General features: G+C 55.9%; 1 protein-coding gene across 4 annotated transcripts in view; it reads right to left on the bottom strand.

The window, feature by feature from the left end:
• The window catches only part of KANSL1 (KAT8 regulatory NSL complex subunit 1), a 74454-nt gene extending 62983 nt beyond the window's left edge, over positions 1 to 11471 (bottom strand). For 2 of the 4 annotated variants that reach the window (XM_058041775.1, XM_058041774.1), the window contains exon 1: positions 10762 to 10908. The gene's annotated coding sequence lies outside the window, so the exon portion shown is untranslated. Of the gene's footprint in view, positions 1 to 5724; positions 5812 to 10761; positions 10909 to 11435 lie in introns of those variants that run through there. The other 2 variants (XM_058041772.1, XM_058041773.1) reach the window with 2 other exon arrangements.
• Positions 11472 to 12439: the final 968 nt, after the last annotated feature.

Here is a 12439-nt window from a genome sequence, read left to right on the forward strand (position 1 = left end):
TCCCCCACTACAAATCAGCAGCGCAGCCAACTCTTGAGTCCGTGTGGTTACAAATATGTTTCAGTCAAAAAACCAAAACAAAGCACACGAAAACCCCCCAAACTCGGTAAAATAAAATCCCTCTACACTTCATTTTGCAAGTAAAACACATCATCTGTGCTAACCTCAGCAGATAACAACACACAGCAACTCCCTGAGCCCTACAAATATTTTCCACATCCACAATGTCCATCCACCAAAGTTACAACTGTACATAAAAGATTCTCTACGTGCCTTTTGTTATCACCTCTCAACATTTTGTAGTTGTAAGACAGGTGTTGACCAATTTAGAAAGGGATTTACATGAGAAGCAACTCTCAAAGCTTTAATTAAGGAAACGTGACAGGCAAGTACAGGACGATCACCTTATTGATAAGCCAGTTATCACGTGCAGACTGTGTGCTTGCAGTGACCCACATTTGGGAAACAGGCTCTTTTCTTTTAAATATTAATTCTAAAATGGCCAAGAACATGCACAAGAACCACAGATTTTTACAACATACACATGAGTACATTCCACAGCTATTAACACTACAGACTTGCACCTAATCTCCCAGGGAAAAATAAGAATTTTAGTAGTAAGAACATACCAGAAATACTACTGAGCTCCACTTCTGTTTGTTTCCAAAGAGAAGCTCTCAAGATTAAACTAAAAGCTGCTGTTTCTATTTCCTTGTCCACATGAGTGGCAGGGTCTGGTCAACTCTGAGATCTCTTCTGCAAGAATAATTCTCTCTTACGCCTGTGAACTCTCACTGGATATAAATAAACCAAACCAATTGCATCATCTGAGGTAAAGGAGGTTTCATCAATATGATGTCAGAAAGAAAAACTGAAGCCACAAAGCAAGATTAACTCTCATCACTGCCAAAAAAATCTGGAAAAGTGAATAATTAAAAGCAAGAATGCCTTCACCTGGAAAACTAAGTGGCTGGAGATAAAAATACCCATTGCTGTTAAGCTACTCTTCAGAACAAAGTTGCAGTTTAGAGTCAAATCAAAAGAAATATGTTTCAAAAATAATAATGGGACATCTGCAGAAAGCAGCAGCCTGTCAGAGACAAAAAATAAAAAATAAAATAAAATTTTAGAAAGCTTTAATTGTGAAATCTGGGTCTCCCCCATCCAGTATCAGAAAGATTTTGTTTTTCTTTCGCATAATCTGGGCAAGTTGCCCAGGAAATATGAAAAACTGAACTCAGGACTCAGGGAGCAAGTTAAACAAAAAAACAGAATTGCCTTTTAATTTTAAAGATACATTTTCATTCACTTGGTACAGCCATACCCACCTTTGCTCAAATGCATATATAACTGTTTCCAACACCCTCAACACCCCACTGCCCCATAAAGCGGCACCACCTTAACACTTCATATTTTATATTTAGTATTTTAGAACAAGGCATTGGCTGTCACTACAAGAAGTATTTTGGAGTGCCTTGGGATAAGTGGCCATACCCTTAACAACCCCCTGCTCCACAAAGTGGCACCATCTTAATACTTCATATTTTATACTTAGTATTTTAGAACCATGGTTTCACTACAAGAAGTCCTTGGGATAACTGGCCGTGTCCTCAAGAGGAAATAAAATAAAATAGCCCAAAGGGGAGCAGCGCTAAATTTCCCAGACCAGCAGACCCCTGCCCACGCTGGCAGCCAAATTTACAGATTTTACTCTGACTGGAGCTCAGCATCCTCAGGACAGAGAGCTCAGCTGACTGATCCCAGAGGAGAGCACAGCCCAGCACGGCCGACACCAGCTCCAAGCAGTTTAATCAAAGGTGATGCTCGCTCACACATCACAGGCTCTTTTCCACGGCCCTAATTACAGCCTGAGCTGGGCTTGCTCTTCCTCATTCAGTGCAGAGCAACCTGGCAGTAACCTTCCCATCACATCCTGTCGCTGCAGACCCTGACAGGAAGTTGTAAAGATTTCACAGAGATGCTTCCTAACGTTTGAGAGCTGAAAATTAGAAATCTTTAAGGTCCACCTTCTGCTAAGGCCTCTGAGGCCTGAAGCAGCTCCCAGTACAGAAATATATATTTCAATTAAACCTTTCTTTCCACCAAATGTGAAAAAAACAAGTCTGCAGCAAGAGATTAACTCAGGCACAGATGAGGATGAGGCCTGCTCAGGCTGACAGCTACCCCCATTTCCCCTCTTAAGATTTGATTTTGTTACCTTTCTCCCTCATCTTATCAGATAAACAGCACAGTTTCATCGCTAAATTCAGATACTGCACTGTCAGAACTCCAGAATTAAGTCTTCCCAACTATTAACATCTCCCATTTCTCCATCTGTCTCACTCTCCAAACTCTGGCAGTCACCTGCTGGCTGTACCTCGTGGCAGAAGAAATCCAGACTGGTTTTCTAACTTTCTTTAAAAACCTGAACGAGACCTTACCCAACCTCTCCTCTTCCAAAAACACAGCTCTGAACTCAGGCTGACGAGGACATGTGCAGGGTTTAATGGAATTATGTTTACTCGAGTTCTGCATCACCCAGACTCTTGCTGATTTGGGTATGACAACTCCTGGCCCGGCTGAGAAAGAACAGAAAGCTTTTATTCCAATTTAAACGATTTGTCACAGAAAACTGCATCCTCCAACATGAAGCCAAACTCCTGTTTACGGGGAAGGATTTTCAAACCAAGTCTTTGCTGCTTTTCATTCCAGATAGACATTGTATTCCTGGAAGTCATGAGCAGGGACATGGTATTTATAAAATGCAGCAACGGAAACGCTGCTTCTCAGATCACCTGCCACTGCAACTGCCCAGTGCTCAGAGCTCTTTTTAAAGGAAGGATAAACACTGGAAAGAGAGGCAGGCGTGCAGAACTTACTCATTATTTGGTCTCATCACCATGTGATCCACCTGAGACCCTTCCAGGAATTAAATTCCCATTTAGGCCTAAGTTGACCCACCTGTTTCTCTCACAGTCCAGTTTAAAAACAGACAGAAAAATGCAAAATCAGGTGCTGTTTGGGTTCAGGCTAAGATACCAGTGACCTACTCTCAAAAAATGGTGCTAGAAAAAGGCAATTTTCCATAAGAGGAAAATTGTATGGAAGGGGCTGAGGGGAAAGCCCAGAAATAAAAATATGTGCTGCTTGCCCTTTCTCCACTCCCCAAGCTTTACCCTTCCCCTTGGGCTGGGCCTAAGAATCCTCAGGCCTTATCTTTACCTTGCTGTCCATTGAGTCTCATCCTCCCTGGAAAAGCCTTTTGAGGTTCCTGAGGACAGGCAGCAAGTGGAGCCCGAGCAGGGAAGGGTGGAGTGCTGGAACTCCAGAGACAGGCTTTGTTCTGGGCGTTCATTAGATAATGGCAGTGGCCTTCACCAAAACACGAGTTATAAACAGGGCAAAAGGAAGTGACTTTGGTCACAGAACCGCTCAGTTTTCACCCCTGCCTCTCATGATGTCACACTCTCACCAGCTCTCCGGTTACCGGATGATCTCCGACAGCAAATGGGACTGAAATACAGCTTTCAAAAAAAATAACAGGCAAAAGAGGGGAAAAAAGGCGCAAGAGAAACCCACAGCCACATCTGCCTGGTCATCTGCTGCTTTATCACCTCTGACGAGGGAACACAAGTCATTCCTCATTGCTAAATCATTACAAATCAGCTATAACAGTACCACAACCAAGTTCCACAATTAACTGCTCCTGCAGCATATCAATCCATTAAGCCCCACACAGCTGTGCTACCTTGGCAGTGCGGCTATACAGGGGAAAAAAAAAAAAAAAACAAAAAAACAACCAAAAAAAAACCACCAAAACACCGTCCCCATCCCCGCTGCCGCGCCAAAGCCGGGCCGCCCGTCCCTGGTGCGCGGGGGCGGGCGGGGAACCGAGGGGGAACCGGGCCAGAAACCGGGCCGGGAACCGAGCGGGGACCGAGGGGGAACCGGGCCAGGAACCAAGGGTGAACCGGGCCGGGAACCGAGGGGGAACCGGGCCAGAAACCGAGCCGGGAACCGGGCCGGGAATCGAGGGGGAACCAAGGGGGAACCGGGATCGGTACCGGCCCGGGGCTCCCCCGGCTCTCCCCGGCCCCACTCTGCTCCACCGCCCCCTCGGCCGATTCAAAACGCTGCTGACTTCTCAATTAAAGAAAAAAATATATATATATAATCAGCTTGAGGAGCGTCGCTGTTCCCGTGCCAGAATGAAAATCCAAGAGGATACGCTAAAGCAGGGAAGAGCATCAGAGGTTCCTCCGTGAAAACAAAGGCTATAAAAAGGACAAATATGGTTTTAAAGAGAAAACGCCTGCACGCAGGCAGATGCCCGGGCTGGCAGGGGCTCGGGGCACACGCACAGCCACGCTCAGAGCCCGGGCAGCCCCGGTGTTTTATCATCGCCCGCAGCAGCGGCACCGACCCACGGCGAGTCCCGCCCGGCCCGGGACCGGCTGCTGCCTCCTCACCTTATTTTCACAGGCACAAAGCACCCCGAACGCAACACACGACATGATGTAACCAGCGACACGGCCGTGGCCCAAAGCAGTTCAAAATATAATGGTCAGTCAAAACAAATAAAAAACCTGCAGTTCCTCCCATATCCTGACCGGTTTCATGGAAAACTACAGTTTGTCATTCAAGTGCATTTTACATAACAGGGAATATAATCTATGGAGTGCCTGCCTTCTGCTCCACCTGGACACAAATTCAAGCAGAGGAGAGATGACACCTCGGTTTGGAAGGTGGGTCTGATTTTTGGGGGAAAAATAAGTTTAGTTCCCAATATATTTAGCTGATTTATTTTTTCCTCCTACATAACCCCCATTTATACCCCAAATGATGGAAATTTCTCCGTAACCAAGCACTGGAGGATGCTAATCCCGTGATGGAAGTAAACACACGTATGGATCACGGAAAGCATTTCAGGATAGCCGGACTCCTCCAGCTTGTTTGGGGGGAAATAATCCTGGATCCGCAGGGCCGGTTCCAAATAAATAAAATACAAAATATGCGGCTAGAAAGTAAATACAGGGAGACGGTTTTGGAGCTCGAAGCCACCTGGAAAATGACGCTATTGTGCACCCCGGGAGAAGGGAGAGCGCCCGGTGACACGGCTCCCGCCGGTGACAGCCCACCGGGATTACCGGCACCGCTCCGCTCCTATTTTCCAGGCGGATTTGGGGCCGCGGGACCTGCTCCCTCCACGCGTTTTGCAAGCTTTGAGGTTATGCAATTTAATTTTTTTTTTCTGTTTACTTTTAAAACTTCGCGCGTGCCCCCCCCCCCCACCCCAGCCCCCCTTTTCCCACCAGGTTAGGGAACGCTGCCCCCCCTTCCTCCCTCCCGTCCGTCCCTTCCCCTCCCCGGGGGCAGCGGCCACGTGAGAGGCCCCGGCCCGACCCTGCGGGACCCCCGGCGCCGGGATTTCAATGTCGAGCCGCGCCGCCGCCCCCCGCCCGCGGCGCCCCCCCCGCCCCGGGGAGACGCAGCAGCACCGGGGGCGGCGGGCGGGGAGGGGGGGGGGGGTGCGGGGCGGCTCTCCTGCCGCGACCCCCGCACTTTCCGCCGCACCGGGGAGGGGAAGGGCAGCGCGGGGGGGGGCTCGCAGAAGTTGGGGCGCGGCGGCGGCGGGGCCCGGCGGGGCGCGGCGGCTCTAACAAAGGGGCGGCGGGGGAGGCGCGGCGGGCGCGGGGCGGCGGGCGCGGGGCGAGCGGCACCTACCACGTGACGAGCGGCGAGCGCGGTCCGGGCGGGCTCGGCCGCGGCGAAACGGGCGCAGTTCGCAAACAAACCAAGCGGGCCCCCCCGGGACGAGGGGCGGCAGCCGCGGCGCCGCCACCCCCGGCGCCCCCCCCGCCCGCCCCGGCGGAACGGGGGATGGGCTCGCCCGTCTCCCTCGGCGGCTGCAGTGCTGGGGGTGGGGGGGGAGGGGGGGAGCGGGGCCCCCCCGCCCCCGGGTCGGAGCGCTGGGGCGGAGCGGGCGCTGCGGCGCTTCTCGTCGGCGCGCCCGGTCCCCCCCTGCTCCGGGCGAGCGCGGCGGCGGCGCGGCTCGAAAATGGCGGCCGGGCTCCTTCCCTGCCCTCCCCCTCCCGTCAGCCGGAGAATGCACCGGGGGGAAGGAGGAGGAGGACGGCGAGGAGGCGGGGGGCGCCGCCGCAGCGCCCCCGGCGGCCGCGCCGCGCAGCGCAACCCGCGCCCGCCCGCAGCCGGGGGGCCCCGCCGAGCGCCCGCCGCGGCCGCGCGGAGGAGCTGCAGTGCGGGAGGGGAGGGGAAGGGGCGGGCACCGGCACCGCCGCCGCCGCCGCCGGGGAGGGAGGGCGGGGAAAGGGAGGGAGGGGCGGACCCGCCGCCTTTTGTCCGCCCGCCGCGGCCCCGCCGCTGCCGGACACCGCCAGGGGGAGCCCGCGGCGGCGCGCGGGGCACGGCGGGAGTTGGAGTCCGCCCGCGGCCGGGGACACACGGGACACGCAACGCCGCTGGTTTAACGCTGCTTTAACCGTTTCCTGGCCAAAATCCACGGTTCTGCCGCTCTGCCATTGCGAGCGAGCTCCCGGGAAAAATCAAACAAACAGCCTTCGCCGGTTAAGCGTTTTCCCGCAAAACTGCACGTCACGCTCTCCCGCGCCCAGTGCAGCCCCGGGAGCTCGCTGCCGGCCTGGCCCGCACCGCTCCTGCCATGGTCCCCGGCGGTATTGCCAGGAAACCTGCCCAAAGAAAATCTGCCCAGGAAATCTGCCCAAGCAGCCCCCTGTGCCCCAGCCGGGCTCCGGGGCTGTCCCGCAGCCCCCAGGCAGGGTCTGGGCCCGGGGCACGCAGGGCTGGCAGCCCGGCCACCGATGCTCCTGCTGCTCCGGTCCTGCCCTTCACAGCTCCATCACACAGGACACACCAAGAGCAAGGCAGAATTCCTTTGGGACCGCACAAACCATTTCCCCTCTGTGACCTTCAGCCTGGCCCCTGGCAGGCGGTGACACTGACTGTGCCCAGCACAGAGCCCGGCACGCTCAGGGTGCCACAAACCCGCTGTGATTCCTGCCAGGCGAAGGCTCTTCCTCCCCTGCTCTGGCTCTGCTGCCTCTACAGCAGGAACGCAGCTCTGCCAAGGGAAAAGTGCTTTATGCCATGGTTTGTCTGCAAAGAGGAAGAGTCACAGCAGTGCCAACTGTGCTCACCGCCACCGAGAGATGCGCTGAGTAAAAACAAAACCTGTCCTGCTCAACTGCAGAGCTAGGTAAGCAGGAACCCTCCTTCCAGTACGTGCTATCCTGGCCTGCACTATGCAGCACACACACGCACAAGTTTATTTCCTCCTCGTGATTCAAGCCCCAGCACCACACAGGGCAGTTCAATACCACAGAAGCAACTGCAGAATACCCTGAGCTGGGAGGGATCAGAACTCCTGCACAGGAATCCCACCACGTGCTTGAGCAACGCTCCCTTCCTCTAAAAACTATCTGGAGATACAGAGTCAAGGCACTACTGTTACTCTTTAAAATCCAATATATTGCTCAACAAACCGCACCACGGCACTCTCATTACAACTGGGTTTTCTGGGCCAGGAAATTCACATTTCATCATTTTTCTAAGGGTGTGTGCGACCCCCTGGGCTTGCAGCCAGAGACACCCAGAGGTCTCTGTGACCACACAAATGCTGAATTAGAGTTCAGCTAAAAAGTAGAAGCAGGTACAAATGTGGTTTTATACTGGCACAGAAGAGTGAGGACAATCTGTTGTGAAGAAAATTAAAAGAAATTCCTGTGCAATAAAGCTTCTGATCAGGATTTTCTGCTGAGGCACAGACCAAGAGCCCAGATTCCAGCTTGACATTCCAGTGCAGGTCTGGATTTTCCTGCAGCACAGACACAGCTGCAGCTTCCATGGTCCAGCCTGATCTGGAGAAGAGTAGCAAAAATTGCTGTGCAGTGTAAAATTTACACAGCTTTGGCCTCTTCTATGGCCCTGCCAGTCTCAGCTTCCCACTCAAAACTGTGCCACAACTGGTCACTCCTGGACCAGCCACCAACCTGTCCCTCACAGGGGATGTTCCTGACCTGGAGATGCCCCCCATGAACAAGAGCAGCTGTCCCCATTGAAACCCCATTTTTACAGCATCATTCTTTGAATTGTCCTCTTCTGCCAAGCATCCAGAACACTCAAACCACAATAGCTGGTGAGGGCTGTGTACCCAGCTACTCACACCTTATTGTTACCTCATCTTTCCACCTATTAATCCTCATTATTTGCTCTGATTGGATCATCCTCAAAAATTGAACAGTCTCTATACAACAAGCACATGCATATCTGTACATAAAATAACTCTTAAGTGTTATTATTAACGACTTTTGAGCCTAAAACCATGCTATTTCAGTTTGGGAAACATCCTGAACGTGGGAAAGGTGGATGGACACTATAAAACACATATTTCCTATGAAATAAAAACCACATATTTCCTATGAAATATTTCCTACGAAAAATCCAGCATGGGAGAATGAGAGCCCAGGCAACCACAGGGAAATGGCAATGGGAAGGAGAAGGCAGCGAGTCCCTGTTCTGTGAGCATGGCACAGCAAGAGCTGGAGCAGCACATTCCCAGGGAGAGCTCCCCGCTCCTCTGCTCCCACAAACCTCCTTCCTCTGAGGTGCTCTGGGACACGAGCTCCACAGAACCCAAGGGCTGTAACTGAGCTGCTCTCTTCTGTGCCAATAAAACATTGCAAAACTGTGACAACACCAGCTGCCAGGAGCTTGAGCTCCTGGGGGGGACCACGGTGAGAACAGCCCTCAGACAGGTCCTGGCAGAGCTGTAGAGCAATTCAAGCTGTGACACGCTCAACACACTCCCAAAAATCAAGGTCCAGCAAGACCCTCCCCTCGAGAAGCAAACGCCCCTCAGCAGAGCTGCCGGGGGATGCAGCGGCCGGACACACCGATGGCTGGACACACCGACAGCTGGACACACCGACGGCTGGACACACCGACAGATGGACAGCCCGACGGCCAGACAGCCTGACAGCCAGATGCACTGATGGCCAGACAGCTCGACAGCCAGACAGCCCACTTGGAATGCTGTGATAGATTTACAGGACACACTGGACACGCCGATGGCTGGACAGCCCGACAGGCGGACACCGCGACGGCCACACAGGGCCAGATATCCTGATGGCTGGGCAGCCTGACAGGGCCAGACAGGGAGAGACACCCTGACAGGGCTGGACACCCCACAGCCAGACAGCCTGATGGCCAGACAGCCCAACGGCTGGACACTGACAGCCGGACACACTGACAGCCGGACACACTGACAGCCGGACACACTGACAGCCGGACAGCCCGAGGGCCCCAGCAGCACACCAGGCACTGCTCCTTCCCTCAGCTCCTGCCAGCTCACAGCAGGCACAAAGGACCCAGAGCCCTTCCCTGCCCTCCCAAAGCAGCCCCATCTCCCCATCCCACAGCTCTCTGAAACCTCGCTGGGTTTTCTCCTCCACGGCTTCCCAGACTGCAGCATGAGAGTAAGGAGCTGGCACTGAGGATGGGGACAAATGGGACACTCACAGGGCTGACAACACCCCAGCGCCCGTGTCAATGAGGCTCCACACAGCCACACGTCAAACCCCAGGTGGCACTTTGGAAATGAAGACCAGGCTGCAGAGAAGTTATCTCCTAATTCCCACCAGTGTCAGCAGGAGTGCAGCAACACAGATTTCCAAGGTATTTCACGATAGCCTCCAAAACCACTACAGGGAGATTTAATTCCAATTTTAAAGCCCACAAAACAACTCTCTGTTGTTCTGTGTACAAAGAGCAAGAGCTTTGCTGCTGTGTTGGCCAACTGGAGATCAGATACCACAGCAGATTTGCGTAAGGTCAGTGTGAACAGATTGAGATAAGATTTTTGGTTTTCCCATTACAAGAGAATTTGTCTAAATTCAGCCTCAATAATTGGCCTAAAGTCAGGCTGCTTTGGCTTGTAGATTTATGAAAAGAAGGAAATATCCTTCCCTTTAGCACATCTCTTCAGGTTTTATTCAGATGCACCAAACTCAACTGCTGTACCTGAGTGTTCAGGACACACTTTTAATGTGCAATAACATCAGCAAGGCAAGAGGTCACTTTTCTAAAGAAGCACCAGCAAAGCCCCACCAGGCTCCACTCCAGACCCAGGAGCACCATGGCTGCCTCACACACAGGGAAACCAGAAATGTGGGCAGGAAACTCCAGCTTCAGACCTTTGGTTTCACAGGACAAAGCCAAGACCCTTTGATAGGTGTACACAAAACTCTTTTGATACTATAAATATATATACAAACCAGATCAAATCAGCAAGTTAAAAGGACCTTATAGTGTAAACCTGGGGTTTAAGGATGAACACAATAAAGAGAGGAAAAAAAAAGCAGGAAATCTTTCTTTTTCTAGGCAAGTCATGCCTTGATGTCTCGATGCTGCTGCACACAAGGACAGGTAACACCTGTAAATACACACACATGCTCCCAAGAGGAGACTCCACATCTCTTCACTACAGGCACTGGAATGGCTTTGGAGAGAGAAACACCCTGTACACACACAGGATGAATCCACACTTCCAGCCATAACACCAAACCTCCATTTTAAACTTCTGCATCAGCCAAGAAACTACGTGCAGGGCTCCAGCGTCATCCTGCACGGTCGGGAGCCAGCCCAGCACCTGCCGAGGCACCTGAGCACCCCCGGGCGGGCCGGGGAGCCCCGAGCAGCGCGGGCAGCGGGGCACACGGCACGTACCTTGCTGGGCATCCTGGCCAGGCCCATCCTCACACCTGCGCTCCAGGTGGGCAGCACGGGGACGGCCTCCGGATCCTCGCAGCCGACGCCGGCGGGATGTAAGTTTCTTATTTATTGACTCGAGGAGGTGGGAAAGTGCAGGAGCTGGGGACAGAAAGGGCTGTCACAAGGGGGCCCGGCCGCCCCCTCCCACCGTTACCTCCATCCCGCCGCGGGCCGCCCGGCGGGGCCGGGCCCGGCGGCGCTCGCAGCGCGGCCCGGGGCGCGGGGGGCCGGGGCTGCCGCCACCCCCGATCCTTCTCGAAGCCCCCCGGGCCCGGCCTCGCTTCCCCGGGCTAAAATGGAGGCGCGGGGCGGGCGGGGGGGTCCCCGCTCCGCACGGAGCCGGCCGGGCCCGGCCCCCCGGGGCAGCGCGGCGGGGCGGAGCGGAGCTCACCCGGCGCCCCGGGCCCGGCGCCCGCCGCGACCCTGCCCGCGACCCCCAACTCCCGGGCGGGAGCGGCCGCCCGCCCCCCCCGGCCCCGCCGCGGCCCGGCCCCCGCGGCCAAGTTGGGGGACGGCGGGGCCGGGGCCCGGGGCCGGCGCTGCCCGCGGGGCGGGGGCCGCGACCCCCGGGCCGAGCGCGGCCGCCCCCCGAGCCCCCGGCCCGCTCCGCGCCCCCCGCCCGCTCCTACCTGCGCCGCTCCGCCGCCTTCAAGCGGGGACCTTCCGCCCTCCCCCGCGCCCATTGGCTGCCCGTGGGGCATGGGCGCGCCCCATTGGCTACGGCCGCGTCAATCAGCGCGGGGGGCGGGGCGGGCGGTGATTGATGCGGTGCCGCCGCTCGGCCCCTGCCCCGCGCCCCCCCCCCCGCCCGCCGGCCCCCGCCCGGGACCCCCCCCAAACCCCGGCACCGGCCCCGAGCGGGGGGTCCCGGGCGCGCCCCCGCCCCCCGGGGCGGCCGCGGGTCCGGCCGGGCCGCGGGAGCGGCGGGCGAGGGGGCGGCCCCGGGTGCGGGGCTCGGGGGTCACGGGGCGCCGGTGTCCCGCAGGTGGCACCGGGGCAGGAGCCGGGACACGCGTGGGGCGTCCCGCGGGCCGCAGGCCACTCGTGCTCCGTGCGGGGCGCGGGTCCCGCGGCGGGGACGGACCTGCCGGGGGAGCGGGGGGTGCCGCGGGACACCGAGAGCAGCGGAGCGGGTGCCGAGGGCTGCGGGGACACCGGGAACACGGATGGCAGCAGGCCCCATCCCACAGGTGACACAGGGCCCGTGTCCCCTGCGTGCCTCTGGGCCTGTATCCAGAGCCCACCCAGTGCCACCCTGCCACGGCAGGGACACTCCCGCTGTCCCAGGGTGTCCCAGTGTCCAGCCTGGCCTTGGGCACTGCCAGGGATGCAGGGGCAGCCACAGCTGCTCTGGGCACCCTGTGCCAGGGCCTTGCCAAAATCTGCCTACAGAATTTCCTCCTCACATCTATCATCTAATTTTCTCCCAGTTAAAGTTGTTCCCCCTCTTGTTCAGTCTGCCTGTGTAAAAAGTTAATCTCCCTCTTTTTTTTCTCAGCCCCTTTGAGGACTGGAAGGAAGTTTGAGATGCGCCAAACACACTCTGAGAGGTGCCCATGCTGATCCCACACTGAGCAGCTGCAGTCACTGTCCCCACACAGACACTGGCCTTGCTCTCCTTCCCCAGGAAACA

Source organism: Melospiza georgiana, chromosome 28 (genome assembly GCF_028018845.1).
Source record: "Melospiza georgiana isolate bMelGeo1 chromosome 28, bMelGeo1.pri, whole genome shotgun sequence".
NCBI lineage: Eukaryota > Metazoa > Chordata > Aves > Passeriformes > Passerellidae > Melospiza > Melospiza georgiana.